This window comes from Tachyglossus aculeatus, chromosome 7 (assembly GCF_015852505.1).
Source record: "Tachyglossus aculeatus isolate mTacAcu1 chromosome 7, mTacAcu1.pri, whole genome shotgun sequence".
NCBI classification, from domain to species: domain Eukaryota; kingdom Metazoa; phylum Chordata; class Mammalia; order Monotremata; family Tachyglossidae; genus Tachyglossus; species Tachyglossus aculeatus.
The window spans coordinates 26,275,704-26,295,278 of NC_052072.1; positions in this window are offsets into that span (position 1 = coordinate 26,275,704).

The window sequence follows — 19,575 nt, forward strand, 5'->3', positions numbered from 1 at the left end:
GGGAAGATCTTCCCTCAATTCCCACCTTTCCCATCTTCCAGACTAGCCCTTGCCACTCCCCAGGCCTGGAATTCTCCATTTCCCCACTTCTTTTATATCACTGAGCCAGATCAGCTCCAGATCATCCCTTCTGTAGCTAAATAAATATATTGATGCTAACCGTCTATTTATCAGTCTTACTCCCACCCCCCAATTAAACTCTAAGCTCTCTGAGGACAGGAAGGAGCCTAGAACAGGTGTCCCCAAGGACACCCAATAAAGACTTTTTGACTTGTCTGTCTGTTGACTAGAGGATTAAGCTATGAGGCCTCAATTGTCTGGCACACTAACATGAATTTGTCCTGGCAAGCGAAGCCAAGTGAAGCAATAATAATATAAAGGGTTTGATAACCTCAGTAAAACAGTGCAGCTTACTGATATTGCCGTTCTCCTAAGCAGATTTATCCCACTAACATACGCAGAGAAGATAAATCAGGACCTAGAGCCCGGGGGGGGAGAAGCTGAAACAGAAGTGGAAGTTGAAGCTTCAGCAAAGTCAAACCTGTGATCACCTTGGTCACACCTTGGGAAGCAATGTGGACTAGTGGAGCAGTGTGGACTAGTGGAAAGAGCATGGGGCTGGGAGTTGGAGGACCTGGGTCCTAATCCCTGCTCTGCCACTTGTCTTCTGGGTGACCCTGGGCAAGTCATTTTACTTTTCTGTGACTCAGCTCATTTATCTGCTGAACAGGAATTCATTACCTGTTCTCCCTCCTATTCATTCATTCAATCGTATTTATTGAGTGCCTACTGTGTACAGAGCACTGTACTTAAGCGCTTGGGAAATACAAGTCGGCAACATATAGAGAAGGTCCTACTTAAACTGTGAGCCCCATGCAGAACCCGATGATCTTGAAGAGGTGCTTGGCACATAGTAGGAACTTAAATTCCATTTTTGGGTGGCCAGAGTAATTTTACTGCAATACGTTAAATGACTTTGAGGAAGAGGATGCTTATCCCATAACCAGGAAATCTCCATTCATTTAATATACTTGGCTAAAGTTCATACAGTCTAAACAATCAGAAAAGAAAACGGAAAAGGCAGATAAATACCTTGGATTTCCAAGCACCATTTCCCCTTCAGTTTTCAAGGCATTTTTCTCTCTGATCCCCTGTCTCTTCCTGACATCTCTGTTGGGGAGGAAGAAGCGGGGAATATCCCTCTGCAGAGGAGTCAAGCAGCTTGAGGAAGTTTCCCCATCTGTGTCAGATAGCGAAGAGGGCCCACAGGTGGGTGGGTTTCCAGGTGAGATGAGAGAGGCTAATTTAAAGATGGGCAAATGGGATGAAACACCCCCCGCCCCCCGGCCTTCGGGTTGAGATTCTAGGAGTGAGAACCATTGTTGCCATGGAAGTGAGTTTCAATCAATCGATTAATCAGATTTATAGAGTGCTTATTGTGTGCAAAGCGCTGCACTAAGCGCTTGGCAGAGATCCATGTAACAGAATTGGTAGACAAATTCCCTGCCCAAAATGCCTTCTTGAGCAACATTTCAAGTGTCTCCTCTAGCTTGAATGACTAGTCCAGTCCCCTCAAAGCCCACCTCAGAACTTGTGTGATAGAGAAGCATCATGGCTTAGTGGAAAGAGCACAGGCCTGAGAGTCAGAGGACCTGGGCTCTAATCCTGGCTCGGCCATGTACCTGCTGTGTGACCTTGGACGAGTCACAAGTTCTCTGTGCCTCAGTTCCCTCATTTCCAAAATAGTGATTCAATACCTGTTGTCCCTCCTACTTAGACTGAGCCTCATGTGGGACTTGATTATCTTGTACCTCTCCTTGCTCTTAGTACACTGCTTGGCGCAGAGTAAGTGCTTAAAAAATACCAAACTAAACACTTGTGTTCTCATAGCCACCTGTAGCACTTGTATATGTGTTGTGTTACATATTCTACTACTTGAGCCCTCTCATATACATATATTCTTTCTCCTATTTGTAATCCATTTTAGTGTCTGTTTCTCCTACTACACTATAACTCTTTAAAGGCTGGATCATGACTTCTAACTACTGTACTTTCCTAAGAGCTTAGTACAGTGCCATGATACAATATAGTATAGTATAGTATAATATAGTACAACTGCTCAATAAATACAATTGATTAATGCCAGCTCTGCCACTGACATTCTTTTTGGCCTTGGGCGAACCAGCTATCAACCAATCAATTAATGGTATTTATTGGGCACTCACTGTGTGCAGAACACTGTACTAAGCACTTGGGAAAGTACACTTTGATAAACACAATCCCTGCCCTCGAGGAGCTTACAGTCTGCAGTTATCCTCCTTGGTCCTCACTTTCCTATTCTGGAAACTGGTAGCAATAATACTTGCACAGCAAAGGTGATGTGTGGACAAAGTGAGATAAATGTATGGGCTGTGCAAAAATGAAAACACTCCACAAATTCAACTATTCTATGACTCCCACCTGAATCTCTGGGCTTCTGACAACTTCTCTTGGAGTCTGGCTGAGCATTTCTTTCTTATCTTTTTTCACTCTTTTCCCTGGAAACTCCCCCTCCCTCCACCCCTCACTCACCCCTCACACTCAAAAGGAAAAGCTGGCACTCATGTTCTCCCAGGATACACACATGGAGACAGACGCAAAGTTTGCATCTGGAGCAACCCAGCAGATCCAGCCAACTGTCTAAACTTCCTTCCCACAAATTTTGGATTTCTTTTTCCAGATCCCAAAGGCAAAGTTCCTGGGTACATCCGGATTCATTTTCCAGAAACGAAATCCTGTTGGTGTCCAAAAGACATCTCTTTGTGATGTGAACATCTGGACTGCTTATCCATGGAGGACCTGGCTCCAGAAAGGACCACTCCAGGCAAAATTTTGTCCTCCCTCCTCAACTCCTCTGAGGCTCTGAAGCTTAAATAAACCTGGAACCAAAACATCAGTGCAACTCAGAAATCGAGCCGTGTCTTCATCTTTATCATAGACTCTTAGAGATGGACGGGAGATCAAAAGGTCACCTGGTCCAGTCTCCTGCCTGCAGGGAAATAAGACCTAAACTGTTATCTTTGTAAAGTTCCACAATAGTCACTTTTTCTAGGTTTAATCCTGTATGCAGTCAATCAATCAATCAATCATATTTATTGAGTGCTCACTGTGTGCAGAGCACTGTACTAAGCGCTTGGGAAGTCCACGTTGGCAACACATAGAGATGGTCCCTACCCAACAGTGGGCTCACAGTCTAGAAGGGGGAGGCAGACAACAAAACAAAACATATTAACAAAATAAAAGAGAATAGATATGTACAAGTAAAATAAGTAAATACATAGAGTAACAAATACGTAAGATTGTGAGCCCCACGTGGGACAACCTGATCGCCTTGTATCCCCCCCAGTGCTTAGAACAGTGCTTTGCACAGAGTAAGCGCTTAACGGAGAAGCAGCGTGGCTCAGTGGAAAAAGCCCGGGCTTTGGAGTCAGAGGTCATGAGTTCAAATCCCGGCTCCACCACTTGTCAGCTGTGTGACTTTGGGCAAGTCACTTCACTTCTCTGGGCCTCAGTTACCTCATCTGCAAAATGGGGATTAAGACTGTCCATTTTTCAGTCTAATGCAGTCCATTAGAGAGGCAGCATGGCTTAGTGGAAAGAGCACGGGCTTGGGAGTCAAAGGTCTGGGGTCCTAATCTCTGTTCCACCACTTGTCAGCTGTGTGACTTTGGGCGAGTCACTTAACTTCTCTGTGCCTCAGTTACCTCATCTGTAAAATGGGGATTAATACTGTGAGCCCCATGTGGGACAACCTGATCACCTTGTGTCTACCTGAGCACTTAGAACAGTGCTTGACACATAGTAAGCACTTAACAAATACCATCATCGTTATTATTATTTTTGTTTTTCCTTTTCCTTTTGTTGTGCCCCGTCCAATCAGTCCTCTCTGGGACTCACCTCAGCCTCTTTTGGTCTCTCTCACACTTGTTCTCCTTAGTAAAAACTTAGTACAGTGCTCTTACAATAAGCACTTTAACAAGTACTATAAAACAAACAATAAATACCACTGAATCATTGATTTATTGATTCTGCTGAGACCCTTGGCTCCTCTGGGGGCCCAAGAAGGAAGGCAAAACTTCCCCTCTACTGTCCTCGCCTTGACCCCATTTCATTCATTCTTTCAGTCAATTGTATTTATTGAGCACTTACTGTGTGCAGAGTACTGTACCAAGCCCTTGGAAAGTACAAGTCGGCAACATATAGAGACGGTCCCTACCCAACAATGGGCTTTTGAAAGGGAAAGGAGTTCTTAGGGTAAAGAAGAGAGGCTTCACTGCTCTGTGCTGGGTTTATATCTGTTTGTTTGTTTCATGGTACATGTTAAGCATTTTCTGTCCATCAAGCACTGTTCTAAATGCTGAAGAAAACACACTCAGTCGTATCAGTTGGGTGCTTACTGTGTGCAGAACACTGTACTATGTGCTTGGGAGAGTACAACAATATAGCAGACACATTCCCTGCCCACAGTGAATTTACAGTTTAGAGGATGAGCTTGCAGTCTAGAGGACTGTTTATTCAAGATAATCAGGTCAGACACAGTCCCTGTCCCACTTGGGACTCACAGTCTACCTAGGAAGGAGGACAGGTATTTAATCCCAGTTTTTACAGTTGAGGAATCTGAGGCACAGAGAAGTGAAGTGACTTGTCCAAGGTCGCACAGCAAGCAAGTGGCAGAACTGGGATTAGAATCCAGGTCCTCTGATCCCCAGGCCAGGGCTGTTTTTACTAGGCCACGCTGTTTCTCAACATCGTTATCATCATCATCAATCGCATTTATTGAGCGCTTACTATGTGCAGAGCACTGTACTCAACGCTTGGGAAGTACAAATTGGCAACATATAGAGACAGTCCCTACCCAACAGTGGGCTCACAGTCTAAAAGGGGGAGACAGAGAGCAAAACCAAACATACTAACAAAATAAAATAAATAGAATAGATATGTACAAGTCAAATAAATAGAGTAATAAATATGTACAAACATCGTTATGCCAGCAGTACCAATTGGTCTCTGCAGCTGGGTACCACCTTGCCCATCTCAGTGGATGCAGAGAAGAGTCAGAAGAGGCTGTGCTCAAAACAGGAGGCTGAGGGAGGAAGACAGGGTTCATGGAGCCTCATTCGCCCCCATCCCCGTCCCAAGTTCCTGAGGGAAGACAGCAGGGTCTTCTTTCTGATGGGGGACTGCCAAGGTTGCCATTTCCGTGTGCTGGGTTCCTCGAGGCTCTTTCCCACAGACGGGAGGCTCCGGGGCTGCCTGCTCTGGGCTCAGTGCCAGCAGGCTCTGGCAGTCTATCTGGGTGAAGGCGGTGTGCAAAGAGCTAAAGAGCAGGATGCGGGCTGCATTTCAATGCCAGCGAGGAGGCAGAAAAAATCCGTGCTGCTTTGCTTTTATGCGGGGGGCCCTGGAACAGAGGGAGAGCAGGAGAATGGGTGTTCGCTCTGTGTGTGTGTGTGTTTTGTCATATTTATATATCTGTGCATGCGGTCGGAGGAGGACAATAGAGGTTCTATTTGTGACCGGGGGTGTGGAAAAATCTCCACAACTCCTAATGTGGGCATGTGTGAGTGTGCTGTATGTAAAAGGATGCATACGTATGTGAGGTCAGGGGGTGTATTTCTGTCCCACATGGGGTTCACAGTCTAAGTAGCGAGAAGCAGCGTGAGTCAGTGGAAAGAGCCCGGGCTTTGGAGTCAGAGGTCCTGGGTTCAAATCCCAGCTCAGTCAATTGTCAGCTGTGTGACTTTGGGCAAGTCACTTAACTTCTCTGGGCCTCAGTTCCCTCATCTGTAAAATGGGGATTAAGACTGTGAGCCTCCTGTGGGACAACCTGATCACCTTGTAACCTCCCCAGCACTTAGAACTGTGCTTTATACACTGTAAGCGCTTAATAAATGCCATCATTATTATTATTATTATTATTAACAAATACCATTATTAGTATTATTAGTATTATTATTCTCTGTGCCTTAGTTACCTAACGGGGATTAAGACCATGAGGCCCATGTGAGATAATAACTGTGTCCAACCTGATTAGCTTATATCTATCCTACTGTGCAACCTTGGCTTCACAGACTCCGTCTTCTCCTGGTTCTCCTTTTATCTCTCCGGCCATTCATTCTCAGTCTCCTTTGTGGGCTCCTCCTCCCCCTCCCATTCCCTTACTGAAGGGGTTCCTCAAGGGTCAGTTCTTGGTCCCCTTCTGTTCTCTATCTACACTCACTCCCTTGTCGAACTCATTTGCTCCCACGGCTTCAACTATCATCTTTACGCTGATGACACCCAAATCTACATCTCTGCCCCTGGTATCTCTCCCTCCCTTCAGGCTCGTGTCTCCTCCTGCCTCCAGGACATCTCCATCTGGATGTCTGCCCTCCATCTAAAACTTAATATGTCCAAGACTGAACTCCTTATCTTCCCTCCCACATCCTGCCTTCTCCCTGACTTTTCCGTTACTGTAGACGGCACTACCATCCTTCCCATCTCACAAGCCCGCAACCTTGGTGTCATCCTCGACTCTGCTCTCTCGTTCACCCCTCACATCCAATCCGTCACCAAAACCTGCCGGTCTCACCTCCGCAACATCGCCAAGGTCCGCCCTTTCCTCTCCATCCAAACTGCTACCTTGCTGGTTCAATCTCTCATCTTATCCCGACTGGATTACTGCATCGGCCTCCTCTCTGATCTCCTATCCTCCTGTCTCTCCCCACTTCAGTCTACACTTCATGCTGCTGCCCAGATCATCTCTGTGCAGAAACGCCCTGGGCATGTTATTCCCCTCCTCAAAAATCTCCAGTGGCAGCCTGTCAACCTACGTATCAAGCAAAAACTCCTCACTCTCGGCTTCAAGGCTCTCCATCACCTCACCCCCTCCTACCTCATCTCCCTTCTTTCCTTCTACAGCCCAGCCTGCACTCTCTGCTCCTCTGCCGCTATCCTCCTCACTGTACCTCATTCTCACCTGTCCCTCTGTCGACCCCCGGCCCACGTCCTCCCCCTGGCCTGGAATGCTCTCCCTCCTCACATCTGCCAAGCTAGCTCTGTTCCTCCCTTCAAAGCCCTACTGAGAACTCACCTCCTCCAAGATGCCTTCCCAGACTGAGCCCCCCTTTTTCCTCTCCTCCTCTCCATCCCCCCACCCTACCTCCTTCCCCTCCCCACAGCACCTGTATATATGTTTGTACAGATTTATTACTCTATTTATTTTACTTGTACATATTTACTATTCTATTTATTTTGTTAATGATGTGCATTTAGCTTTAGTTCCATTTGTTCTGACGACTTGACACCTGTCCACATGTTTTGTTTTGTTGTCTGTCTCCCCCTTCTAGACTGTGGGCCCGTTGTTGGGTAGGGACCATCTCTATATGTTGCCAACTTGTAATTCCCAAGCGCTTAGTACAGTGCTCTGCGCACTGTAAGTGCTCAATAAATACGATTGAATGAATGAATGAATGAATGAACAGTGTTTGGCTCATAGTAAGTGCTTAATAAATATAATAATCATTACTATTATTACAAAGACTGTCCGACTGGATGGCTCCCTATATCCCAGCTTCCTCTTTATGCATGGACAAGGTTACACCAGGAGCTTGGCTGCTCCAGCTGACATTTCCCTCTTTACTCTTCTCAATCTTTCTCTCTCTCTTTCTCCCTCTCTCTCACTCTATTTCTCTCTCTCTTTATTTAATGAGGTATGGGAGGTAGGAACTGACAATGGGATTTACTTGAAACTCCAGACCCTGTCAATCTCCATTAGAGGCCCAGAGATAGAACAGTCAAAGCAGTTGGTACATGTTGAGGTCATTATTGCAACTGGGTTTTATTAAGAGGAAACAATCAACCTTCTCCCATGTACTCCCAATCTAGAGATGCCCTGCCTTCCAGCCTCAGCTTAGCCTGGGGGGAAAAAATGCTAAACTGAGTGAGATCCAGCTCAAACCAGGCAGTCAAGACATCTATTACAGTTCCCAAAGGATGAAGGAAGATTGGGCCAGGGCAGCCCTGAAATTTATCTTTTTTCTGAATCAAGAGAAACACTCCAGCAGTTGGCACTACAACTACAGTGTACCACTCAAGCCCAGACTACTTCCTTCTTCTGGAGGTGTCTGCCTTGGTTTCTGGCGAGGGCACCTTTGGGCCCTGGCCCAGTCAAGTAAAACCTCCTCTGCCACTGTCGACTTTCTGCTCTTCTCTTTTCTTTCCTCTTCTCCCACTCCCTTCTGTGTCACCCTGACTTGCTTCCTTTATTTCCCCCCTCCCGCCAACCCTCCCCATCCCAGCCCTATAACACTTAGGTACATATCTGTCATTCATTTATTTATATTAATGTCTGTCTCCCCCTCTAGACTGTAAGTTCATGAGCAGGGAATGTGTCTATTTATGGGAAACAGCATGGTGTAGAAAATAGAGCATGGGCCTGAGAATTATCCCGGCTCCGCCGCTTGTCTCCTGTGTGAGTTTAGGCAAGTCATTTCACTTTCCTATGCCTCAGTTAACTCATCTGTAAAATAGAGAATAAGATTGCGAGCCCTAAGCAGGACTGGTACTGTGTCCAACCTGCTTTGCTTATATCCGTCCCAGCACTTGGTACAGTGCCTGGCACATAGTAAGCATTTAAATACCATTATTATTATTATTATTATTATTGTACACTTTCCCAAGTGCTTAGTACAGTGCTCTGCACACAGTAAGTGCTCAATTAATATAGCTGAATGAGTGAATGAAGGATCACCCTGTGCTGGCTAGAAGAAACACTGCATCATTACTGGTTTATTTATTCAGTGGTATTTAGTGACAGCTTTCTCTGCTGAGCACAGTACCAAGTGCTTGGGAGTTTGACAATTAGTAGATACAATCCCTACTCAGTCAATCAGTCAATCAATCATATTTATGAGTGCTTCCTGTGTGTAGAACTCTTTACTAAGTGCTTGGGAGAGTACAATACCACAGAGTTGCTTGACACATTTCCTGCTCACAACGAGCTTACAGTCTAGAGGGGGAATTTAGAGCATCTGAGTATAAAGACAAGTAAGTAAGTGCTGTGGGGTGGAGGATGGAGTGAGAACCTGAGGTCTGAGAAGCAGCATGGCCTAGTGGAAAGACCACAGGCTCTAATCCTGGCTTGCTGTGTGACTTTAAACAAGTCACTTAACTTCTCTGTGCCTCAGTTGCCTCCTTTGGAAAATGGGGATTAAGACAGTGAGCCGCATATGGGACAGGGACTGTGCCCAACCCCATCGTCTTGTATCTACACCAGTGCTTAATACAGTACCTAGCACATTGTGAGCGCTTAAAAAATTGTCTTGTCTTATGCTGTCGAGTCTTCTCTGACCCATAGTGATGCCATGGACACATCTCTCTATATGTTGCCAACTTGTATATGTTGCCAACTTGTACTTCCCAAGCGCTTAGTACAGTGCTCTGCACACAGTAAATGCTCAATAAATACGATTGAATGAATGAATGAATCTCTCCCAAAACACACCTCCATCTGCAATCGTTTTGGTAGTGGATCCATAGAGTTTTCTTGGTAAAAATACAGAAGCAGTTTACCATTGCCTCCTTCCTCGCAGTCAACTTGAGTCTCTGCCCTCGACTCTCTCCCGTGTCGCTGCTGCCCAGCACAGGGGAATTTTGATCTGTAGCAGATTGCCTTCCACTCACTAGCCACTGCCCAAGCTAGGAATGGAATGGGTAGGCCTCGGCTTGACTCTCCCTCCCACAGAGTACTGGAAGCTCTCCAGGTGCAACTCTGAGAAGGGGCTTAAAAAATACCATTTTTTAAAAAAGCTTAAGGAATAGGGACTCAAGTACATCCTAGCAGTGGCTGGTATTGAGGTTCCTTCACCAGGTAGAAAGAGACCCCTACATTAAGGCACCCAGTTAGAGGGGGGAGAGTCATGGACAAGAATGAGAGAAACTAGGAACCTATCCGCAAAAGCAGGAATGTGTACTCAAAGTTCTCCTGAGGAAAAATAATGAATCGTGGGCGAGAGAGAAAATCTGGGAACCCAGGAGAGAAAGGTCTCCCAGGTTGTCCCTGTAAAACTTGGGGTGAATTACAATAATAATAATAATGATAATATTGGTGTAATTTTATTTATTTATGCTAATGTCTGTAAACTCATTGTAAGCAGGGAATGTGTCTGTTATATTGTTATATTGTACTCTCCCAAGCACTCAGTATGGTGCTCTGCACACAGTAAGCACTTAATAAATATGATTGACTGAATGACTGACAGACTGGTGGAATTTGTTAAGCACTGACTGTGCCCAATACTGTGCTCACCACCTAGGTAGATATAAGATCTAATCTGGTGGCATTTTCATACCCCAGGGAGTGAGGCCAGAGAAGGCTCCTTCTGCTCGGGCTGTGATCTCAAAGGGAAGGAAAAGAGGGTAGAGCAGTGAGACAACCCTGGACCCATCAACAGTAGCACCACTGATCAATAATTCCCAAGGTCCACTGCTTTAGAGACACCTTCTTGAACCGGGGCCTTGGTTCCCCGGGCTCCGTTTCCAGGGGTGGACCCTCTGTTCCTTCTCAGAGTTGCTTCTGGAAACTGAGAAGGAGTATGGCCTAGTGGATAGAGCATGGGCCTAGGGATTAAGAAGGACTTGGGTCTTAATCACGGCTCTGTTACTTCAATCAATCAATCAATCAATCGTATTTATTGAGTGCTTACTGTGTGCAGAGCACACTTGTCAGTTGTGTGACCTTGGTCAAGGCACTTCACTTCTCTGGCCTCAGTTATCACATCTGTACAAATGGGGATTAAAACCGTGAGCTCCATGTGGGATATGGATGGCATCCAACCTGATGATCTTGTATTTACCCCAGTGCTTAGTTAAGTGCCTGGCACATAGTAAGTGCTTAACAAATAGCATTAAAAAAAAAGAAATGAAGAAGACAACGAGAAGCAGTATGGTATAATGGATAGACTATGGGCCTGAGAGTCAGAAGGTCATGTGTCATTGGATCATGGGCTCTAATCCTTTCTCTTCCACTTGTTTGCTCTGTGACCTTGGGCAAGTCACTTCACTTCTCTGTACCTCAGTTACCTCATCTGTAAAATGGGGATTGAGTCTATGAGCCCCACGTGGGACAGGGACTGTGTCCAACCCAATTTGCTTGTCTCCACCCTAGCACTTAGTGCAGTATCTGCCACATTAGTAAGTGCATAACAAATATCATAATAGTAATTATTATTTTTATGATAATTATTTAATATCCCTCCTCTCATGGGTCTCCTTGCCCCCCTTCCCTCAGCCCCAAGGCACTTGTGTACAAATCTGTAAATAATTTATTTATCTTAATGTCTGTCTCCCCCTCTAGACTCTAAGTTACTGTGGGCAGGGAACACATCGACCAACTCTATTAGATTGTACTATCTCAAGTGTTTAGTACAGTGCTGTGTGCAGAGAAAGCACTCATTAAATACCATTGATTGGTTGATTGATTGATTAAACGATTCCCTCCAGCCCCCCTTTCTGGGAGTGTCTTAGCCTGGGTTGGCTAAGCTGTTTGCAGATCTGCCCATGAGCAGTGAGTCATGTTTGCTGTTTCCCAGAGCTCCTTAATGCTAGAGGAGCAAAGGTCTTGGAAAAATCTGGAACAGGACAGGAAAGCAGCATCCTGGGCAGACAGAGCAAAGGATCCCATCTTTTTCTTGGGAAAATCTGGGCCAACTCCCTTCCCCGGAGCCCCTCCAGAGCAAGACAGAGTGATGGGGGGAGAGAGAAAGGAAGAGGCAGAGAAAAACAGGGATAGAAATGGAGAGCAAAGAGACAGAAGCAGTGGGAGACAGAAATAGAAACAGAGGAAGAGACAGTCGCAGAGACGGGAAAGAGAGATGGAGAACTAGAACAGACACAAAGAGCAAGACATCCAAAAATAGATGGGAGAAAGAGAAAGCCAGTGAAACAGAGACAGTAAAAATAAAAAAGGAGAGAGACAGGGGCAGAAACAAAAACTATAGACTGTGAGCTCGTTGTGGGCAGGGAAGATGTCTACCACCTCTGTCTTGTACACTCCCAAATGCTTAGTACTGTACACTCCCAAATGCTTAGTACTGTGCTCTGCTCATAGTAAGTGCCCGATAAATGTCATCAATTGATTGAAATGGAGATAGAAAGAGGAGAGAGACAGGGAGAGAACCACAGGGGATTCACACGGAGGGAAGAATCATCATCTTTGGCCACTTGTCACCTGGAAGCCCAGCTATCGATTTCCTCTGGGCTGTGGCCTCCAATATCCCATTCTAGCAGGGTACCAGAGCAACGAGCCAGTTAGCAAGAGCTGGGCTGGGGGAGAGAGGAGCCAGGCACCCCTCTGGGAAAGGCCATGGAAAACACTGGAGATGGAGGTTGAACCAAATCTGGGGAAAGCCCCACCCTAGCCCCCCTCATCCCCTGCTGTCTTACAGTCCCTGTTTGCAGGGTGTAGGTATTCTCATAACCAATTAATAATGATATTCTTTAAGTACTTAATATGTTCCAGGCACTGGGGTAGATACAATATAATCAGATCAGATGCAGTACCTGTCTTCCATGGGGCTCACTGTCTAAGAGGGAGAATAAATATTTTATCCCCCATTTTATAGTTGGGGAAAATTGAGACACAGAGAGCAGCTGAGAGAGAGAGAGAGCTGGGACTAGAACCTAAATCTCCTTCTTCCCAGTTCTGTGCTCTCTCCACTAGGCCACACCAACTCCCAGTCCATTGCTCTCTGATTCATCCAGGGTGTGATAAAGGATTGTAGGACCAGATCCACTGCCTAGCATGGCCTAATGGATAGAGCATCAGAAGGACTTGAGTTCTAATCCCTGCTCTGCTGTGTGACCTTGGGAAAACAACTTCACTTCTCTGTGCCTCTGTTACCTCATCTGTAAAATAGGGTTTAAGACTGTGAGCCCAGGTGGGACAGGGACTGTGTCCAACCTGATTTGTTTGTATTTAGCCCAGAGCTTAATACAGTGTCTGGCACATAGTAAGCGCTCAAGAAATATGATTATTATTATTATTAGGATCCCTACCACGGTCTTCCCACTTTCTGAGGGTGGAACTGGGGGATGGAGATGCAATGGAGTTGGTTCCAGGTGTCAGGAATAATAATTTAGGGCCCTGTCCCTACCTGCAGATCTCAACAGCCTCATTCGACCTTGGGAAAGGAAGCTCAAGAGCATGAAAGTGAATAGAAAGGAAAAGGAAACAGAATCAATCAATGAAGAGAGGAAAGAGGAAGACAAGGAGAACCTGCAGATCTTAAAAAGCCTCATCCGACCTTGGGAAAGGAAGCTCAAGAGCATGAAAGTGAATAGAAAGGAAAAGGAAACAGAATCAATCAATGAAGAGAGGAAAGAGGAAGACAAGGGGGAAGATTCTGAAAAAAACAGGTTCTATGAGATGACGAGGACCTCTTTTCTGACCAGCCTTGCATTGAAGGAAGCCTGCACTCTCTTACACATCTAAACTCGTTATGGGCAGGGATCGTGTCTGCTAATTCTGGTGCCCACAAGGAGCTGAAAGCCTAGAAGGGGAACAAGGAGCAACAGACCTAAAAGGGAGACATTTGTCTTCAACCCGTAGAGCGAAGTGGGTAGGTTTATCACTGTCATCGACTCCAAACCCTCCAATCAGCTCACTCAGCTCTCTGGCTGCTCCTAGCCTATGGGGTCTGGCTGCTGGTAACACCCCTCAACCAGGAATCCAGCATGTGATTCCTTTCATCCCATGGGTAAATAGAGGCAGGGAGACAGGCCCAGTGGAGAAGGAGAAATTGGTCCCGGGTGGCCTGGAAGAGAACCTGGCCTGATGGGGTGGGGATGTGCAGCAGAGATGGGTGCAGTGGGGCCTTGAGGAGGGAGGTTGGTAAGAGGCAGCAGCTGTCCCAGTGCCAGTCTTGATTGGCACTGAGTCCCTGAGCCTGGACACAGGAGGAATCAGCCTTGCACCAGACCGTGCAGCATTGCAGCCTGGAACACCTAAAAGAGAGGTGAAAGGACCCTGAAGAATGATGTTAGGATGGATGCCTGGGGAGGAGGGAGGAAAAAGCCCAAGAGCAGGTCGGAGCTGATGATGAGGCGGGAGCTATGGCTTTTTTTTGCAATGGTATCTGCTAAGTGCTTACTATGAGTCAAACACTGTTCTAAGCGTTGGGTTAGGAACAAGTTAAACAAGTCGGACACAGTCCCTATCCCTCATGGGGTTCACAGTCTAAATAGGAGGGAGAACATGTACTGTTGAGGAAAATGAGGCACAGAGAAGTGAAGTGACTTACCCAATGTCACACAGCAAGCAATTGGCAGGGTCGGGATTAGAACCCAGGTCCTTCTGAATTGCAGGCCTTTTCTCTCACCACTAGGCAATACTGCTTCTCAGCTTGCAGGTAACGCATCACCAAACCAGCAGCAATTTAAAATTCTCTAGGTCTGAACAGACATTCCCCAGGGGTCCTGTTTGCCAACAGATAGCACTGGGAAGGACTGCTCTATTCCTGTGGGCGGGCATGGCTGGCAGACCCAGACTAGGCGTGCCAAAGAATGCCAGCCGGGCCCACCGCCAGCCCTGGTCAATGATTCCATTTGGTCACATTGGATTGAATGCCCAGGACCAGCAGTTTAGTACTGCATTTTTATCAATTAGAAAATAACTTAACTATTCAGAAATGAGGCAGGGCAAGAACAAGATGTTTGGGGAGAGGGCTGGGGAGGAGGGGATGAGGCCAGAGAATGTGAGGGGCATCGGGGAGTGAAAGTCTAACCAAGCTCATCACTCCTGCCCTGTTGTTGGAGCGGGGGACCGACTCCTCAGAATAGGAACTCTCCCTAAAACAGCCCCCTAAGGATGGGGATGGATTGACCTGTAGAGAAATGGGGTGAAAATAAGAGTGAGAGATAAAAAGGGACGGGCAGAAACAGAAAGACTGAAAAACATTCATTCATTCATTCATTCTTTCAACCATATTTATTGAGTCCTTACTGTGTGCAGAGCACTGTACTAAGCACTTGGGAAGTACAAGTTGGCAACATATAGAGACAGTCCCTACCCAACAGTGGGCTCACAGCCTAGAAGGGGGAGACAGAGAACAAAACAAAATGTATTAACAAAATAAAATAAATAGAATAAATATGTACAAATAAAATAAAGAGTAATAAATCCGTACAAACATATATACATATATACAGGTGCTGTGGGGAGGGGGAGAGGAAGGAGGGGGCTCAGTCTGGGGGTCATAGTGAGACAAACAGAGAGAGAGGGCTGAGACACAGAACAGGGAAGGGGGACAGAGTGGGAGGGGAGGAAGAGCGGAACAATTAGAGAGGCAGTTGAGGAACTCTGAATTTGTCCTTTTTCTCAGACAAGTGAGTCAGCAAAATTAAGAACCTGTAGGAAAACCTAACAGAGAGGGACACATGAAGAAATACAGACAGGCACAGAAATGTTAAAACGCGGCAAGCTCACAGTCGTCGCTGAGATGTACCAATAGAGCCGTGGCAAGAGCAGGTTGAGGGGGGAGAGAGTGACAAGCATGCTATGAGTTGGAGAGGGGATGGGGTTTCATTAAGAAAGCATCCTGGAGGAGGAGGTGGCCTCAAGTTGAGATGTGACTTGTAAGAAGGGTCATGGCAACACCGTACCAGATTTCAGGCAGCGATTTCTGTGAAATGTGAGTGGGAGGGAGGGAGGAAAAGACAAAGAGAACTAAAGAAACAACTGGATGGGAAGCTTGTTATGGGCAAGGAATGTGTCTGCTAATTCTGTTGTATCTTGCTCTCCCAAGAGCTTACTACAGTGCTCTGCACATAGTAAATGCTCAATAAATACAATTGATTGAAGAGGTCCACTCACCACCAAGACTCTCCTCACCGCCTTAGATCGCCTTCTGTCTTTTCTGCTACCGCCAAGGTCACTGGTCATTTGGGTGTGGCTAAGTAGCATCCATAAAAACCTCCATTACCATCCCACACGGGACTCACAATCTATTTAGTCCCAATTTGCAAGTGAGGAAACTGAATTCCAGGAAGGGAAAATGTCAAAGTCCAATGTCAAATGTCCAAAGTCACAAGGTAGGCTAGCAGGAGAGCTGAGATTTGAACCCAGCACCCCTGACTCGAACCAGAACTGAGGTGGGGTGGGCTGGAAAAATCCCCGAGACTAGGTAGAGAACACCTCTCTCTCTGTACACCTCACCAACTTTCTTCACTTCCAGGGGAGTCCTGAATATCAAGCCATATTAGCAGACAGTAAAAGGTCTGAAGCCTTTCAATAAGCTAAAAGTAACAAATGGGCTGGGTGGTATTGTGGTGGAAGAATTGGGGACTTATTTTTTTGGTGGGGTTTTCTTTTTTTTTTCAGTTAATTGAATCGTTGCAGCCCCTCCAGCTACAAGCAAGTCTCACAGCCAGGAGGGATCAGCTCCCGACTTTGCTTCCTTCTGTACAATGCAGATGCTCAGAATGCTCATCTGGAACCTTCTGATTTGCATCTCCAAAGAAATAAAATACATTCAGTAAATGCTGTTTATTCTCCCATCTGTTTTTGCTTGGCAAGGCTTGTTTTGGCTCCTGAGATTTCCGGAGAGTAACAGCAGGGTGATTTCTATTGTGTCTAGTTCATGGGGGCCTGGGAGACCTGCGATAACTGAAAACTGGAGGGGGAACCCACATGGGAGGGGCATGGAGAGAGGGGGAACACACCCAAAATCTGCTTCGCACAATTGCTGCTGCATTTACATTACAGTGGTAGCCAACCATGAGAGATAGAAAAGGTAATTAAATTCTGGAGCAATTACTGAAACTTCTCAAATATGACAAGAGGATTAACTTTTAAAAAGGAAATTGAATCATATCTCCTCCAGGAAGACTTCCTGGACTAAACTCTCCTCCCCACACTTTTTTTTCCACACTTGATCCCACCCCTTAAGCGTTTAGATACATATCGTTATACTCCCACCTCCACCATGCCACAGGCTCACATTTGGTTGCTTCCTATCGCCGAAATTAATTTTAACATCTGTCTCCCCTGCTAGACTGTAAGTTCCTTGAGGGTGGGAATCTTGTCTACCAACTCAATTGTTTTCTCCCAAGCGCTTAGTACAGGGTCTGCACAGAGTAAACACTCAATATATAGCACTGATTGATTGACTGAAGTGAAGAAAGGAGGAGTCCAAGTGCTGATGAGACAGCCTTTGACTCTGCTTAGGTGGGGAGGGCATAAGGCTGGGGAGAGGGGGAAAGAACCCTCTCTGAGATAGGTTTGAACCCTATTTTTCCCCAGCTTATCAGTTCCCTATACTACCTAGTCTTTTTTATTGCCCTGAAGAGGAGGATGCTGATTGTAGTAAGGATGACATTTATTAAGTGCTTGTGATGCACAGAGCACTATACTGAATGCTAGGGAGAGGTTCCAGGATGCTGATTCAGCCCTGATCCCTGCCCCACAGGGGGTCTGCAATCTAAATTAGAGGGCAGGGGCTGGAAAGGGGCAGGTCCACAGGGAAAGAAGGAGGTTGAAAGATGCAGCCAAAGCAGTAATTCCACACCAAGAACAATAAATCCAGTGGTCCAGCCCTGCTGGGAGAGAATGGTCCTTGGGCTCCTCCCAGATCCAGATGGGGAAGGGCTCTGTCTTAGCTGTCACAACCTTCTTGATGTTGTAAATGTAGGTAGGCAGCCTCTGTCCTTTCTGAGTTCCAGGGAGAGTGGGGTTTCTCCAATCAATCAATCAATCAATCATATTTATTGAGACCTTACTGTGTGCAGAGCCCTTTACTATGTCTTCCTTTCTGGCCCGGCATCCTCCAAAATTTTATTTTTTGGAGAAGCAGCGTGGCTCAGTGGAAAGATCATGGGCTTTGGAGTCAGAGGACATGGGTTCCAATCCCGGCTCCACCAACTGTCAGCTGTGTGACTTTGGGCAAGTTACTTAATTTCTCTATGCCTCAGTTACCTCATCTGTAAAATGTGGATTAAAACTGTGAGCCCCCCGTGGGACAACTTGATCACCTTGTAACCTCCCCAGCACTTAGAACAGTGCTTTGCACATAGTAAGTGCTTAACAAATACTATTATTATTATTACTATTATTATTACTAAGCGTGTGGGAGGGTACAATATAACAGAGTTGGTAAACATGTTCCCTGCCCACAAGGAGCTTATAGTCTAGAGGAGGAGACAGACATTAAAATAAATTATGGCTAGATACATAAGTGTTGTGTAAGAGCTTACAGAGCTGAGCTCAGCATAGGAGCTGAGGGTGTAGTGAATAAAAGGTGCCAATCCAAGTGTAAGGGTGTCAGAGAAGGGAGAGGGAGTAGGGAAAATGAGGGCTTAGTCAGGGAAGGCCTCTTGGAGGAGATGTGAAAGGGAAACTGAGCAAGGAGGGAAGGGACTGGACCAACCACTCACCCAGCAGACCCCACCTCTCTCAACACCCCCTCCAACCCCATGAGGATCCCAGAGCCCTGATGACTTGGTTGGAGGCTTCTAAACTGTGAGCCCATTGTTGGCTAGGGATTGTCTCTTTCTGTTGCCGTATTGTACTTTCCAAGTGCTGAGTACAGTGCTCTGCACACAGTAAGCGCTCAAAAAATATTATTGAATGAATGAGGCTGACTCTCTCAAACCTGTGCCAGCTCTCCCAGGGAATCAGTGTCCTGGCTGTACTGAGGACTGACTCCTGGGCAGGGACAGAGGAAAGAGATGGCCCATGTCCTCCCCTTGGCCTGGAATGCCCCCACTCCACACATCCGCCAAGCTAGCTCTCTTCCTCCCTTCAATTCCCTACTGAGAGCTCACCTCCTCCAGGAGGCCTTGCCAGATTGAACCCCCTTTTTCCTCTCCAACTCCCCATCCCCCCCACCCTACCTCCTTCCCCTCCCCACAGCACCTGTATATATGTTTGTACAGATGTATTACTCTATTTATTTTACTTGTACATATTTACTATTCTATTTTTGTTAATAATGTGCATCTACCTTTATTTCTATTTATTCTGATGACTTGACACCTGTCCACATGTTTTATTTTGTTGTCTGTCTCCCCCTTCTAGACTGTGAGGCCGTTGTTGGGTAGGGACCGTCTTTACATGTTGCCAACTTGTACTTCCCAAGTGCTTAGTACAGTGCTCTGCACACAGTAAGTGCTCAAAAAATATGAATGAATGACCCAATCCTTGAAAAGCAGACAGCCTAACCAGGGGTGGGGTGGGAGAAAAGCCTACCCCAGTACTTCCCCCTGTCAGTCTGTCAATCATATTTATTGAGTGTTTACTGTGTACAGAGCACTGTACTAAGCACTTGGGAGAGTACAATATAACAGACACATTCCCTGACCACAATGAGCTCCCTCTCTCACACACACACACACCTCCAGAGAAACGTTGCCATGATCTCCTGACTGGTAGAGATGGAAGTAATGGGCTCTATCCAAGACTCCCACCCTAAAATCTCAAGAGCCCCCTTTCCTTGGGTAAATCCTGTCCTGTTAGTGTCCCCGGCTATGGGACTCCCCCTGGGAGAGAGAGAGCCATTCCCA